The sequence below is a fragment of the Haematobia irritans genome, chromosome 2 (assembly GCF_050003625.1).
Source record: "Haematobia irritans isolate KBUSLIRL chromosome 2, ASM5000362v1, whole genome shotgun sequence".
Lineage (NCBI taxonomy): Eukaryota > Metazoa > Arthropoda > Insecta > Diptera > Muscidae > Haematobia > Haematobia irritans.
The window spans coordinates 151,383-166,841 of NC_134398.1; the positions used below are offsets into that span (position 1 = coordinate 151,383).

A 15,459-nucleotide genomic window follows, 5' to 3' on the forward strand; every position below is an offset into this window, starting at 1 on the left:
TTTGTATGAATGATATCCCCACTTCAAATTGAAAGTCAAAGCCAAAATTCTATGAATTTTGTATAATTTATTCATTTTCATCAAAATAAAATATATAATAATACACTACACTACATAATACACTACAATACCAATCGATAAATAATAATCTTATTAAACATATCAACAAATAAGAACAAAAAAAAAACAACAACACTTTAAATATCTTAAACATTATTAGTAAACACTTTTGCATTGATAATTCGTTTTCCTTCGATTTGGTGTCATAAAACAGCATTAAAATTTATTAACAAGCGGGCAATTTGAAATTAGGAACGTACTGGACCGCGTGTTAGAATTGATTTCCAGCAGAAGGAATTCACAAAATATCCATTTTAAACTGATAATATCATATGAATTAAACTGACGATGTGATGCCCATTTTCATCCAGAAGTTGTTGATTTCAACAATTTGTTGTTTTTAACAATTTTAATTGGTTGCACTTGTAATGTTTCTGGAAACTTTTTCTTGTCGATAAGCCACTCATTTTTCATTGGTCGTCTTCTTAATGTTTGCAAGAATGTAGCATCCAAAGATTTTGGTTTTCTGCAAAGAGATTTAAATTTAGTGAATTCTCTAAAGTGTTGATTTAATTTTTCATATTGACGTACCAATTATTATAAACTATTTGAAGCAGTTCCAGTTAATTGTCCACCATTTTTTCATCGGTCAGCTTTTTAATGTTTTCAAGAACGTAGAATCCATAATTTTAGTTTTCTGCAAAGAGATATACATTTAGTGACTTCCTTAAAGTTTTATTTCATTTTTTATTTTCACTTACCTATTTTTATAAACTATTTGGTTATTTGTCTAAAATTTTCCATTTTTTTATTTCTTGCAATTGACCACGAACTTCGTTGCACAAATAAGTATTGAAAACCACATGGGTGTTTCGTTGCATTTTAGGGTAGTGTTTTGTCAAAGTTTTCTCATATTATCTTCAACAACTTTTCAAAGATTTCGTCAACATTTTGGCAAATTGGAAGTAATTCGCAAACAGTTTGAAGATTTATTGAAGATGAGCTATTTCAAGTCAAGTTGAATTTATGTTGAAAATTATATTTACCCTCAAACTGAAAAGTTGTTGCATTTGAAAAACGCTCATCCTGTGTTTATTGGGATATTTTCTTGTCTAACGGATTGCAGGAAGACAGTTGCGGCAAGTATTTGGCCTTGAAATTATCCCCACTATTAAAGGTTTTACAAATACTATACAATTTTTGGGAAATTGGACATTGATCGGCGGAAACGCAAATTACATCAAATCCACATTCATAGGCAACGCAAATGCGTTGGGCTATTGAATTCTTTAATCGTCCGATTGTATTTAGACCATTTTCGATAATGTCGTAGGACAATATACACTGCCAGTCGCTTCCAATACCATTCAAAGCAAATACTCGACATAAACGTGTATCATCGTCAATATCAGCCGTTACATTGATTTCATCATACGATAGACAAGCTTTGCGACTTTGTGACGACGGCAGACTTTTCGCAAATGCTGTTAGTACTTCTTCAACTTGTGGATACATTTCTGGCATAGCTCGAGTAATGAGCCTAGAATTAAGTACTTCACGAATACTGCGACCAATACCTAATAAAAATAAAAAGAAGTACGGAGCGAACCGTTGAGAATTTTCAAAAAGTGGTACAAAAAGTGGTAAACGTCGAAAAAAGTGAATTATTTTTGAAGAGCGGCACATTCTTTTTATTAACTTATACCAAAAAAAAAATTAAAAAATAAATGCCGCTGCTATGAGGTAAAATATATTGAGCGAATTCATGCAAATTGAAAAACAATGCTCTTTAAAGCTTTTTTAAAATTATAACCCAAAAAACTGTGAACTCTCTATTTCACTAAAGCCAATTTAGTTCATGGCATTATTATCTTTTTTTGCGCACTTTGGTTTAATGAATTAAAAAACCGTTAAAAAATTGTACACAGAATAATTATAAAGATTTGGAGATTTCTTTAAATTTGTAAATTGAAATTCCAATTTTTGAACTCGATTTTCTTCCTTTCGAAATAATTTTTAGTTTTTAATTTTTCTTTAAATTATCAATTTCTAATAAATTTTATTGAATTTGTCGACAAATATTTACTTATTTTTGTGTTATCGGCGGGAAGCCAGCATTTGTAATACTGTTTAGTTAAATGTTTCTAAATTTTTTTTTTATTTTTTTTTTAAATATTTAAAATTTTATAAAAGCAATTAACTTTTTTTTCCTGGTGGGTTCACTGTAAGTGTAATAAAATTTTAGAATATTCGTTTTAACTGTAATATCAGCTTTTGGAATATTTCTGAAATAAAAGAAAGAAAGCTAGGATCCCGAAAAATTCCGGGATTCAAAATAAAAAATCCTTCCCAAAAAATCCCAATTTTAGCGGCTAAACTCGAACTTAATAACCATAATCGTCATTTTTCACGATTACTTTTCTTTAATAATCCATTTTAAGGAATACAAACTTTGGGAAAATTTGCTTTGGGCAATTTCCCATCAAGTTATAATAAAATATGCAACAAATATGCATAATTTTATGCCTTTTTTTTACTGATTTAGTTTTCACTTTAGCGGCTAATGCTTAGTACTAAGTTCGTTTCTGCGAAAAACGAATATCTTCATCTATCTCCGTAAATAGGGTTTCAAACCCAGGGATGTTAACTTATTTATGCAAAATAATATGCCTGCCTATTTTTTCGTGCGAAATATCCAGGGTTGTATAAATATGTGTTTGAAAATGCTCAAAACAAAGATTTCGCATTTATTCCGCGCTAAAGCCTAGTACTAAGATCACGTTTTCGCACGAAAAACTGTTATACTCCATATAAAAAAACGTTAGCGCGGAATAAATGCGAAATCTTTGTTTTGAGCATTTTCAGACACATATTTATACAACCCTGGATTTTTCGCACGAAAAAATAGGCAGGCATATTATTTCGCATAAATAAGTTAACATTCCTGGGATTGATACGATATTTACGGAGATATATGAAGACATTCGTTTTTCGCATAAACGAACTTAGTACTAAGCATAACGTTTTTTGTATGGAGTATAACAGTTTTTCGCGCGAAAACGTGGTCTTAGTACTAGGCTTAAACTCAAACTTGAAAAAATTTCAAGTTATTTTCACATCCCTAAATTCTTCAAAGCCTTTGCTTATTCGTTTTTCCCATTTATTTCACCCAGAAAACAAATTCGTTGCCTCAATTATTTGACAACCGAAAGCGGGTGGTTCCATCAACTATCAATGATATCTGTCAGAACAACTAACATTTGGCAATTGTAAGTGCATGGTAGTATGTTGGACCAACTTTGCATTGGTGTCGTAATCTCATATTATTTGTTGATGCAGCCGCCCTCGATGTTATTTATTATTACCCTAACCAATTGTTAGATATAATATACAGATGGATGAAATAATGCTTGTCTATTTTTATAGAGGTATTTTTGTACACCAATGGCAGATGGTTATTATGTGGTCGAACTACAAAACCTAATTCAATATATACTTACCAGAGATTTCCTCCCTAAAGGTGGGTATTAAGTTCGACTCAGTAAATAAAGGCATAAAATTATACATATTTGTTGCAGATTTTATTATAACTTGATGGGGAATAGCCCAAAGTAGGGATGCCAGATTTTGAAGAGGCAAAAAGAGCACATTCAGCTTATAAAAAGAGCACATACGAAAAGAATAGAGCACACTTTTTCAAATAAAAGAAAAACATTTATTTCCCAATTTATTGAAATATAATTCATTTAAACATAGCAAAAAGGTTCATACCATAAACATAAAATAACCCACTTTCAACTCAAGCTAATTTTCTTACAATACTTTTTAAGTCATTTTTTGGTGTTTTTGTGAAAAACATTATTGAAGAAGTTTTTTACATTTAGAACAGAGTACAAGGTGAAGAAGCAACATCTTCTACGACTCTGATATATAAAGTAACTATTTAATTAGAAAATAACACTATTTAATTAGAAAATAACGGCTAGGAAAATCTATTAGTGCGACATTTACGTATTTTCAGTTACTTTTACCATTTATTGAATCGCGCTTGATTAATATTTGTTGTGATGCAAAAAAAAGAGCACTTTTGCGTGTTCTTTGGGCCTGTCTTGTTTTAAGAGCACATTTTGTAAAAAAGAGCACATGTGCTCTTTAAAAGAGCACGTCTGGCATCCCTAGCCCAAAGCAAGTTTTCACAAAGTTTGTATTCCTTAAAAAAAATTAGTAAAGAAAAGTAATCGTGGAAAAATGGCGATTTTAGCAGCTAAACTTGAACTTAATGCCCACCTTAAGCCTCTAGATATAGATCGACTTAGAACCGCCGTTTACTCGTTCTAGAATTTTATGTGCTTAATAAGTAAATTTAGTGATGCTGTTCCCCGTTTTGCAAATTTTGTAGCGTCATACCATCTAAATTGGCAATATTGACATTACTAGTTATTTGTTGCAACAACTACCTTACGTGCGTCCCATGATTGAACTAAAATTCTTTTAGTACCCAATAAACACAAACGTTTGAAAAATGCTAAATTTCAACAATTTTTCAAACATTTTTTCAAAGGATTAGGGTAATATTCAAGTTGAGAAATTGTTGAGAAAATCGCGTTCTCAACAAAAAACAGACATTACCCTCAACAGTGAAATTCAACACATTAGCAATAATATCTCAAGTGTTATCCTCAAATTGAAATGCATCGCTACTCAATAATTTGTCAAACAATTTTCGATGCGAGTCAAATTCAAAATTAACATCGTTGCAAACACTTTTCAACCTAAATTTGTATGAATGATATCCCCACATCAAATTTAAAGCCAAAGCCAAAATTCTATGAATTTTGTATAATTTATTCATTTTCATCAAAATAAAATATATAATAATACACTACACTACATAATACACTAAAATACCAATTGATAAATAATAATCTTATTAAACATATCAACAAATAAGAACAAAAAAAAAAACAAACAAACAACAAAACTTTAAATATCTTAAACATTATTAGTAAACACTTTTGCATTGATAATTCGTTTTCCTTCCTTTTGGTGTCATAAAACAGCATTAAAATTTATTAACATGCGGGCAAGTTGAAATTAGGAACGTACTGGACCGCGTGTTAGAATTGATTTCCAGCAGAAGGAATTCACAAAATATCCATTTTAAACTGATAATATCATATGAATTAAACTGACGATGTGATGCCCATTTTCATCCAGAAGTTGTTGATTTCAATAATTTGTTGTTTTTAACAATTTTAATTGGTTGCACTTGTAATGTTTCTGGTCGATAAGCCACTCATTTTTCATTGGTCAGCTTCTTAATGTTTGCAAGAATGTAGCATCCAAAGATTTTGGTTTTCTGCAAAGAGATTTAAATTTAGTGAATTCTCTAAAGTTTTGATTTAATTTTTCATATTGCCGTACCAATTATTATAAACTATTTGAAGCAGTTCCAGTTAATTGTCCACCATTTTTTCATCGGTCAGCTTTTTAATGTTTTCAAGAACGTAGAATCCATAATTTTAGTTTTCTGCAAAGAGATATACATTTAGTGACTTCCTTAAAGTTTTATTTCATTTTTTATTTTCACTTTTATAAACTATTTGGTTATTTGTCTACAATTTTCCATTTTTTTATTTCTTGCAATTGACCACGAACTTCGTTGCACAAATAAGTATTGAAAACCACATGGTTTTTTCGTTGCATTTTAGGGTAGTGTTTTGTCAAAGTTTTCTCATATTATCTTCAACAACTTTTCAAAGATTTCGTCAACATTTTGGCAAATTGGAAGTAATTCGCAAACAATTTGAAGATGTATTGAAGATGAGCTATTTCAAGTCAAGTTGAATTTATGTTGAAAATTATATTTACCCTCAAACTGAAAAGTTGTTGCATTTGAAAAACGCTCATCCTGTGTTTATTGGGTATACTCAACTTTTGGTTATACCCAATAAACACAAACGTTTGAAAAATGCTAAATTTCAACAATTTTTCAAACATTTTTTCAAAGGATTAGGGTAATATTCAAGTTGAGAAATTGTTGAGAAAATCGCGTTCTCAACAAAAAACAGACATTACCCTCAACAGTGAAATTCAACACATTAGCAATAGTATCTCAAGTGTTATCCTCAAATTGATACTCAATAATTTGTCAAACAATTTTCGATGCGTGTCAAATTCAAAATTAAGATCGTTGCAAATACTTTTCAACCTAAATTTGTGTGAATGATATCCCCACTTCAAATTGAAAGTCAAAGCCAAAATTCTATGAATTTTGTATAATTTATTCATATTCATCAAAATAAAATATATAATAATACACTACACTACATAATACACTACAATACCAATTGATAAATAATAATCTTATTAAACATATCAACAAATAAGAACAAAACAAAAAAAACAAACAACAAAACTTTAAATATCTTAAACATTATTACCCTGCCAACATTTTTTGAATTTGGGGACTCTTTTGAGAATCCCCACTACGTCGAAAACAATCATATACGACATCAAAAACTCGTCGTAATAATACACTACACTACATAATACACTACAATACCAATTGATAAATAATAATCTTATTAAACATATTGTTACGTTTTTATATTTAGGCGTTTTTAATTACCCGACAATTAAAACACAGTTCTTTTAAATAACGACAATCTACAATTTATTTACTATGACTTCACACTTTACAATTCGTTCACACTGAAGTTATTCGTTTGACGCTTTAATTCAGACTGAGCGCTTCAGCATGCGAGCGCTTTTATATATGACGGTGTGGCAATACGAGAACATTCTGGTAGCACTACAATATTCTGGCAACGCCAGAACATTCTTAGACAATGCTAGAAGGATCTACGACCATTAAGTAATTCGTCTGGTGGCTGCCAAACACATACACACTCACATAGATATATGCTCGCATTACTACAACAACAATGACAATAGACAATGAGATGAAATGAGAAAGCAAAATAACAAAGCAAAGGGGTTGTTATTCTATGAGAGAGTAAGAACTAACATTTCGGTAAGCAAACAAAAGAACATAAAAGAAATTCAGGAAAATACTAGAAAATGAATAGATGATTCCAACAAGTGATAGCGAAATTTTATCGTTACAATTTGAAATTTTAAATTAACGGAAACTAAATAAACTTATATCTATAATTATCAAATTCGTAACACTGCCTCCCGCTTAAGCCTGTTCGTCCCGAACAGGCACAGAACCTGTTCCGTAAGGAGCCAATCGTTCCAGATGTACAACTTTCATCTTTGATCTAGGGCTGTCGTCCTTCTGAATCCGGTATACAACATCATTGATCTTCTTGATGACTTTGTATGGGCCTTCCCACTGTGTTTGCAGTTTAGGACACAATCCTTTCTTTCGTTGCGGGTTAAATAGCAGAACCAATTCTTCTTCTTGGAAGCCTTCAGTATTTACAGCACGATCGTATCTCGCCTTCATTCTGTTGCTGACCATTTTTATTTTGTTGCGCACTGATTCGTGAACTTCACCGAAAGTGTTTGGGATGTCGTTTCTGTTTTCTTCCATGGCGAGCTCATTAGGTTTAGCACCGAATGTCAGATCACCAGGCAACTTCAACTCAGTTCCGAATAGAACATTGGCCGGTGTTCGAGAGGTGGAATCATGAATGGCAGATCTATACGACAGCAAAAACTTTGGTATATGCTCGTCCCAGTCCCTCTGGCCGTTGTCCACTACTTTTCGAAGATGTTCCTCCAGAGTGCGATTAAACCTTTCTACCATGCCATCGGATTGTGGATGTAATGGTGTAGTCCTCGTTTTCTTGATACCAAGGGATTCACACATCTCTTTGAATATGGCCGATTCAAAATTTCTTCCCTGGTCTGAGTGAATCTCGGACGGCACACCGTAGCGACATATCCAGTTTTTGTTGACAACATCCACAATCGTTTTTGCTTCTTGGTTTGGAATTGCATACACCTCCGGCCATTTGCTGAAGTAATCCATGACCACAAGGACATAACGGTTTCCAGAATCACTTACTGGGAAAGGGCCTGCCACGTCCATTGCTATTCTTTCAAACGGGGCTCCTGGTCTATATTCTTGCATAGGACCTCGACATTTCCTTGTTGGACCTTTCGCCTCCATGCACTTCTCGCAATTGGCTACCCATTCAGCAATTGATTTCTGGCATCCAACCCAGTAGAATCGTTGCTTCACTTTCTCGGCGGTTTTGGTTATTCCCAGATGACCTCCACTGGGACCATTATGGAACTCCGCCAAAACATCTCTTATTTTGGAATCTGGAACGATGATCAAATTTCGGCTGCTCTTGCCATCTTCGCTTTCCCATTTACGTTGCAGGGATCCATTGACTAGAACTAAACTATCCCATTGAGCCCAGTATGCTTTCATAAGTGGACTTTCGGCTGCGATGTCTTTCTTGCTGGGTTTCTTATTTTCTTGTTTTGCCGAAATAATTTTTCTCAGAATGGGATCTTTATGTTGCTCTGTTGACCAGTCTGTGCCAGATTCGATGTGTAACTGTCTGACATTTACAACTGTCTCCTTTGGTTCAGCCTTCGAGTAGCGTCTGCTTTCTACATTGCAATGCCGTCGTGTCAAGGCTTGATCAATAACTTGTTTGCCAGCTTTTCTATTATCCGCAAAATTTGAATTTGAGTCGCTTGGCTTTGTGGTCGCCTTCTTCTGATTATTGTTTAATGGAGATGGCGAGATTGACCCCGACGTTTTACGCCACGCTTTACATTCCCGGGAAAGATGTCCAGCCTTATCACAGTTATAGCATTTCATTCTAGATTTATTTGCTTGCTGCTTCATTTCTTGCATTATCTGCTTTAGAGCCTCTTTTACCAATTCAATGACCGATTTCGATTCTTCACACTCGGTCTCTACTCTGCGTACTTTGTGAATTTGAGGCCGTGCCAGCAATCTCGCAGTCTCTTGTACAAGTGCAAATGTTACTGTTTCTGTGAATGTAGCTTTTTGTGCGGCATATGTTGCACATTTTATCTCAGGGTCTCGAATGCCATTCACAAAGGTCTCAATTTTGATGCGGTCCACAAGTGGGTGACTCTCTCCTGGGTATGTCAGTAGCACCAACCGCTCAACTTCTGTTGCAAAGTCTTGTAGAGTCTCGTTTGATTTCTGGACTCTACCTCTTAATTCCATTCTAAACATGTCTTGCTTGTGCTCTCCACCATACTTGCGTTGAAGCGCCGCTATTACTTCATTATAGTTATTTCTAGAAGCAGCGGGAATGCTTTGTATCACATCAGCAGCATTGCCCTTTAATGCCAATAGAAGTTCAATTGCTTTATCATCGTCATTCCACAAATTTCTACAAGCAACCATTTCGAATTGGAATTTGAAGACATCAAATGACGTTGAGCCATCGAAAACAGGAGTTTTGATTTTTGAGCCCTCGATGACGCGCACTGGACCACCTTTAATTTCCAGCTCTGACATTTTTTTCTCGATGTGCAGAAACTTCTCATCATGAACCATAATTTTCTCATCCACAGAAAGAACTTTCTTATCCAATTCCACAATTTGATTTTCTATATGGTCCACACGTTTTTCCATGCCTTCAGAAATTTGTTGTAGTTTTTCATTTAGAATTCTAGAATTTTTGTCGAATTTTTCTTCCAATTTTCTTGAACTTGCTTCCATTTGTAGGGCATTTTCTTTCAGCAATTTTCTAGAAGTTTCTTCCATTTTTCTAGAATTTTCTTCCATTTTTCTAGAATTTTCTTCCATTTTTCTAGAATTCTCATCCATGATTTTCCTAGAGTTTTCCTCCATCATTTTGCTCAAAACACTGAGCATTGATGTGTAGTCCACAACACTCGAAGCCACAGACGGAGTTTCTATACTGCTGGTATTGACGAGTATTGATTCATCAATGTCTTCCTTATAATCAAACTCATGCGTCGCAATGTCAATATTACGCCGTTCAAACTCTTCCAGTAGACGCTTTTGAAGCTGGGCCTTATTGCCTGTTGTCGGCAGCTCCAGTTTGCTCAACTCCTTTTTTAGGTCTTCCACTCGAAGCTCATTAAACTTCATTGTAGATTTTTTTTCGTTATCCCACTTCTGACACCAATTGTTACGTTTTTATATTTAGGCGTTTTTAATTACCCGACAATTAAAACACGGTTCTTTTAAATAACGACAATCTACAATTTATTTACTATGACTTCACACTTTACAATTCGTTCACACTGAAGTTATTCGTTTGACGCTTTAATTCAGACTGACTCGTTAGCAGCATGCGAGCGCTTTTATATATGACGGTGTGGCAATACGAGAACATTCTGGTAGCACTACAATATTCTGGCAACGCCAGAACATTCTTAGACAATGCTAGAAGGATCTACGACCATTAAGTAATTCGTCTGGTGGCTGCCAAACACATACACACTCACATAGATATATGCTCGCATTACTACAACAACAATGACAATAGACAATGAGATGAAATGAGAAAGCAAAATAACAAAGCAAAGGGGTTGTTATTCTATGAGAGAGTAAGAACTAACATTTCGGTAAGCAAACAAAAGAACATAAAAGAAATTCAGGAAAATACTAGAAAATGAATAGATGATTCCAACAAGTGATAGCGAAATTTTATCGTTACAATTTGAAATTTTAAATTAACGGAAACTAAATAAACTTATATCTATAATTATCAAATTCGTAACACTGCCTCCCGCTTAAGCCTGTTCGTCCCGAACAGGCACAGAACCTGTTCCGTAAGGAGCCAATCGTTCCAGATGTACAACTTTCATCTTTGATCTAGGGCTGTCGTCCTTCTGAATCCGGTATACAACATCATTGATCTTCTTGATGACTTTGTATGGGCCTTCCCACTGTGTTTGCAGTTTAGGACACAATCCTTTCTTTCGTTGCGGGTTAAATAGCAGAACCAATTCTTCTTCTTGGAAGCCTTCAGTATTTACAGCACGATCGTATCTCGCCTTCATTCTGTTGCTGACCATTTTTATTTTGTTGCGCACTGATTCGTGAACTTCACCGAAAGTGTTTGGGATGTCGTTTCTGTTTTCTTCCATGGCGAGCTCATTAGGTTTAGCACCGAATGTCAGATCACCAGGCAACTTCAACTCAGTTCCGAATAGAACATTGGCCGGTGTTCGAGAGGTGGAATCATGAATGGCAGATCTATACGACAGCAAAAACTTTGGTATATGCTCGTCCCAGTCCCTCTGGCCGTTGTCCACTACTTTTCGAAGATGTTCCTCCAGAGTGCGATTAAACCTTTCTACCATGCCATCGGATTGTGGATGTAATGGTGTAGTCCTCGTTTTCTTGATACCAAGGGATTCACACATCTCTTTGAATATGGCCGATTCAAAATTTCTTCCCTGGTCTGAGTGAATCTCGGACGGCACACCGTAGCGACATATCCAGTTTTTGTTGACAACATCCACAATCGTTTTTGCTTCTTGGTTTGGAATTGCATACACCTCCGGCCATTTGCTGAAGTAATCCATGACCACAAGGACATAACGGTTTCCAGAATCACTTACTGGGAAAGGGCCTGCCACGTCCATTGCTATTCTTTCAAACGGGGCTCCTGGTCTATATTCTTGCATAGGACCTCGACATTTCCTTGTTGGACCTTTCGCCTTCATGCACTTCTCGCAATTGGCTACCCATTCAGCAATTGATTTCTGGCATCCAACCCAGTAGAATCGTTGCTTCACTTTCTCGGCGGTTTTGGTTATTCCCAGATGACCTCCACTGGGACCATTATGGAACTCCGCCAAAACATCTCTTATTTTGGAATCTGGAACGATGATCAAATTTCGGCTGCTCTTGCCATCTTCGCTTTCCCATTTACGTTGCAGGGATCCATTGACTAGAACTAAACTATCCCATTGAGCCCAGTATGCTTTCATAAGTGGACTTTCGGCTGCGATGTCTTTCTTGCTGGGTTTCTTATTTTCTTGTTTTGCCGAAATAATTTTTCTCAGAATGGGATCTTTATGTTGCTCTGTTGACCAGTCTGTGCCAGATTCGATGTGTAACTGTCTGACATTTACAACTGTCTCCTTTGGTTCAGCCTTCGAGTAGCGTCTGCTTTCTACATTGCAATGCCGTCGTGTCAAGGCTTGATCAATAACTTGTTTGCCAGCTTTTCTATTATCCGCAAAATTTGAATTTGAGTCGCTTGGCTTTGTGGTCGCCTTCTTCTGATTATTGTTTAATGGAGATGGCGAGATTGACCCCGACGTTTTACGCCACGCTTTACATTCCCGGGAAAGATGTCCAGCCTTATCACAGTTATAGCATTTCATTCTAGATTTATTTGCTTGCTGCTTCATTTCTTGCATTATCTGCTTTAGAGCCTCTTTTACCAATTCAATGACCGATTTCGATTCTTCACACTCGGTCTCTACTCTGCGTACTTTGTGAATTTGAGGCCGTGCCAGCAATCTCGCAGTCTCTTGTACAAGTGCAAATGTTACTGTTTCTGTGAATGTAGCTTTTTGTGCGGCATATGTTGCACATTTTATCTCAGGGTCTCGAATGCCATTCACAAAGGTCTCAATTTTGATGCGGTCCACAAGTGGGTGACTCTCTCCTGGGTATGTCAGTAGCACCAACCGCTCAACTTCTGTTGCAAAGTCTTGTAGAGTCTCGTTTGATTTCTGGACTCTACCTCTTAATTCCATTCTAAACATGTCTTGCTTGTGCTCTCCACCATACTTGCGTTGAAGCGCCGCTATTACTTCATTATAGTTATTTCTAGAAGCAGCGGGAATGCTTTGTATCACATCAGCAGCATTGCCCTTTAATGCCAATAGAAGTTCAATTGCTTTATCATCGTCATTCCACAAATTTCTACAAGCAACCATTTCGAATTGGAATTTGAAGACATCAAATGACGTTGAGCCATCGAAAACAGGAGTTTTGATTTTTGAGCCCTCGATGACGCGCACTGGACCACCTTTAATTTCCAGCTCTGACATTTTTTTCTCGATGTGCAGAAACTTCTCATCATGAACCATAATTTTCTCATCCACAGAAAGAACTTTCTTATCCAATTCCACAATTTGATTTTCTATATGGTCCACACGTTTTTCCATGCCTTCAGAAATTTGTTGTAGTTTTTCATTTAGAATTCTAGAATTTTTGTCGAATTTTTCTTCCAATTTTCTTGAACTTGCTTCCATTTGTAGGGCATTTTCTTTCAGCAATTTTCTAGAAGTTTCTTCCATTTTTCTAGAATTTTCTTCCATTTTTCTAGAATTTTCTTCCATTTTTCTAGAATTCTCATCCATGATTTTCCTAGAGTTTTCCTCCATCATTTTGCTCAAAACACTGAGCATTGATGTGTAGTCCACAACACTCGAAGCCACAGACGGAGTTTCTATACTGCTGGTATTGACGAGTATTGATTCATCAATGTCTTCCTTATAATCAAACTCATGCGTCGCAATGTCAATATTACGCCGTTCAAACTCTTCCAGTAGACGCTTTTGAAGCTGGGCCTTATTGCCTGTTGTCGGCAGCTCCAGTTTGCTCAACTCCTTTTTTAGGTCTTCCACTCGAAGCTCATTAAACTTCATTGTAGATTTTTTTTCGTTATCCCACTTCTGACACCAATTGTTACGTTTTTATATTTAGGCGTTTTTAATTACCCGACAATTAAAACACAGTTCTTTTAAATAACGACAATCTACAATTTATTTACTATGACTTCACACTTTACAATTCGTTCACACTGAAGTTATTCGTTTGACGCTTTAATTCAGACTGACTCGTTAGCAGCATGCGAGCGCTTTTATATATGACGGTGTGGCAATACGAGAACATTCTGGTAGCACTACAATATTCTGGCAACGCCAGAACATTCTTAGACAATGCTAGAAGGATCTACGACCATTAAGTAATTCGTCTGGTGGCTGCCAAACACATACACACTCACATAGATATATGCTCGCATTACTACAACAACAATGACAATAGACAATGAGATGAAATGAGAAAGCAAAATAACAAAGCAAAGGGGTTGTTATTCTATGAGAGAGTAAGAACTAACATTTCGGTAAGCAAACAAAAGAACATAAAAGAAATTCAGGAAAATACTAGAAAATGAATAGATGATTCCAACAAGTGATAGCGAAATTTTATCGTTACAATTTGAAATTTTAAATTAACGGAAACTAAATAAACTTATATCTATAATTATCAAATTCGTAACAATATCAACAAATAAGAACAAAAAAAAACTAACAACAAAACTTTAAATATCTTAAACATTATTAGTAAACACTTTTGCATTGATAATTCGTTTTCCATCCTTTTGGTGTCATAAAACAGCATTAAAATTTATTAACATGCGGGCAATTTGAAATTTGGAACGTACTGGACCTCGTGTTAGAATTTATTTCCAGCAGAAGGAATTCACAAAATATCCATTGATGCCCATTTTCATCCAGAAGTTGTTGATTTCGACAATTTGTTGTTTTTAACAATTTTAATTGGTTGCACTTGTAATGTTTCTGGAAACTTTTTCTTGTCGATAAGCCACTCATTTTTCATTGGTCAGCTTCTTAATGTTTGCAAGAATGTAGCATCCAAAGATTTTAGTTTTCTGCAAAGAGATTTAAATTTAGTGAATTCTCTAAAGTGTTGATTTTATTTTTCATATTGACGTACCAATTATTATAAACTATTTGAAGCAGTTCCAGTTAATTGTCCACCATTTTTTCATCGGTCAGCTTTTTAATGTTTTCAAGAACGTACAATCCATAATTTTAGTTTTCTGCAAAGAGATATACATTTAGTGACTTCCTTAAAGTTTTATTTCATTTTTTATTTTCACTTACCTATTTTAATAAACTATTTGGTATTTGTCTAAAATTTTCCATTTTTTTATTTCTTGCAATTGACCACGAACTTCGTTGCACAAATAAGTATTGAAAACCACATGGTTTTTTCGTTGCATTTTAGGGTAGTGTTTTGTCAAAGTTTTCTCATATTATCTTCAACACCTTTTCAAAGATTTCGTCAACATTTTGGCAAATTGGAAGTGATTCGCAAGCAATTTGAAGGTGTATTGAAGATGAGCTATTTCAAGTCAAGTTGAATTTATGTTGAAAATTATATTTACCCTCAAACTGAAAAGTTGTTGCATTTGAAAAACGCTCATCTTGTGTTTATTGGGTACTAACCATTTGTTGATTCCCATGCTGTAGGCGCCTCACTATGCTGGTGGTTAGCACAACAATTTTATAAAACATAAAACTAAATTGATAGGCATTGTTTATTGTAACCAATTGAATGGTTATGGGAATTCCTATTTGATTTTGTGAACTTTTTTACAGTTGAGTTAGATATATATATTGGGGGAA

The 15,459-nt window shown here is 34.9% G+C and overlaps 3 long non-coding RNA genes across 3 annotated transcripts; all 3 read right to left on the bottom strand.

Moving 5' to 3' along the window:
- Positions 1-28: 28 nt before the first annotated feature.
- LOC142226336 (uncharacterized) lies at positions 29-1,426 on the bottom strand. Its single transcript, XR_012719657.1, has 3 exons — positions 822-1,426; positions 652-757; positions 29-586 (listed from the first exon to the last, which is right to left on the bottom strand). It is a non-coding gene; the product is annotated as an uncharacterized LOC142226336 (long non-coding RNA).
- Positions 1,427-4,884: 3,458 nt separating this feature from the next.
- Positions 4,885-6,320, bottom strand: LOC142226699 (uncharacterized). Its single transcript, XR_012719728.1, has 2 exons — positions 5,485-6,320; positions 4,885-5,419 (listed from the first exon to the last, which is right to left on the bottom strand). It is a non-coding gene; the product is annotated as an uncharacterized LOC142226699 (long non-coding RNA).
- A 7,537-nt stretch (positions 6,321-13,857) lies between these two features.
- On the bottom strand, positions 13,858-15,398 carry LOC142226339 (uncharacterized). The gene is made up of 3 exons (XR_012719658.1): positions 14,935-15,398; positions 14,765-14,870; positions 13,858-14,699 (listed from the first exon to the last, which is right to left on the bottom strand). It is a non-coding gene; the product is annotated as an uncharacterized LOC142226339 (long non-coding RNA).
- Positions 15,399-15,459: the final 61 nt, after the last annotated feature.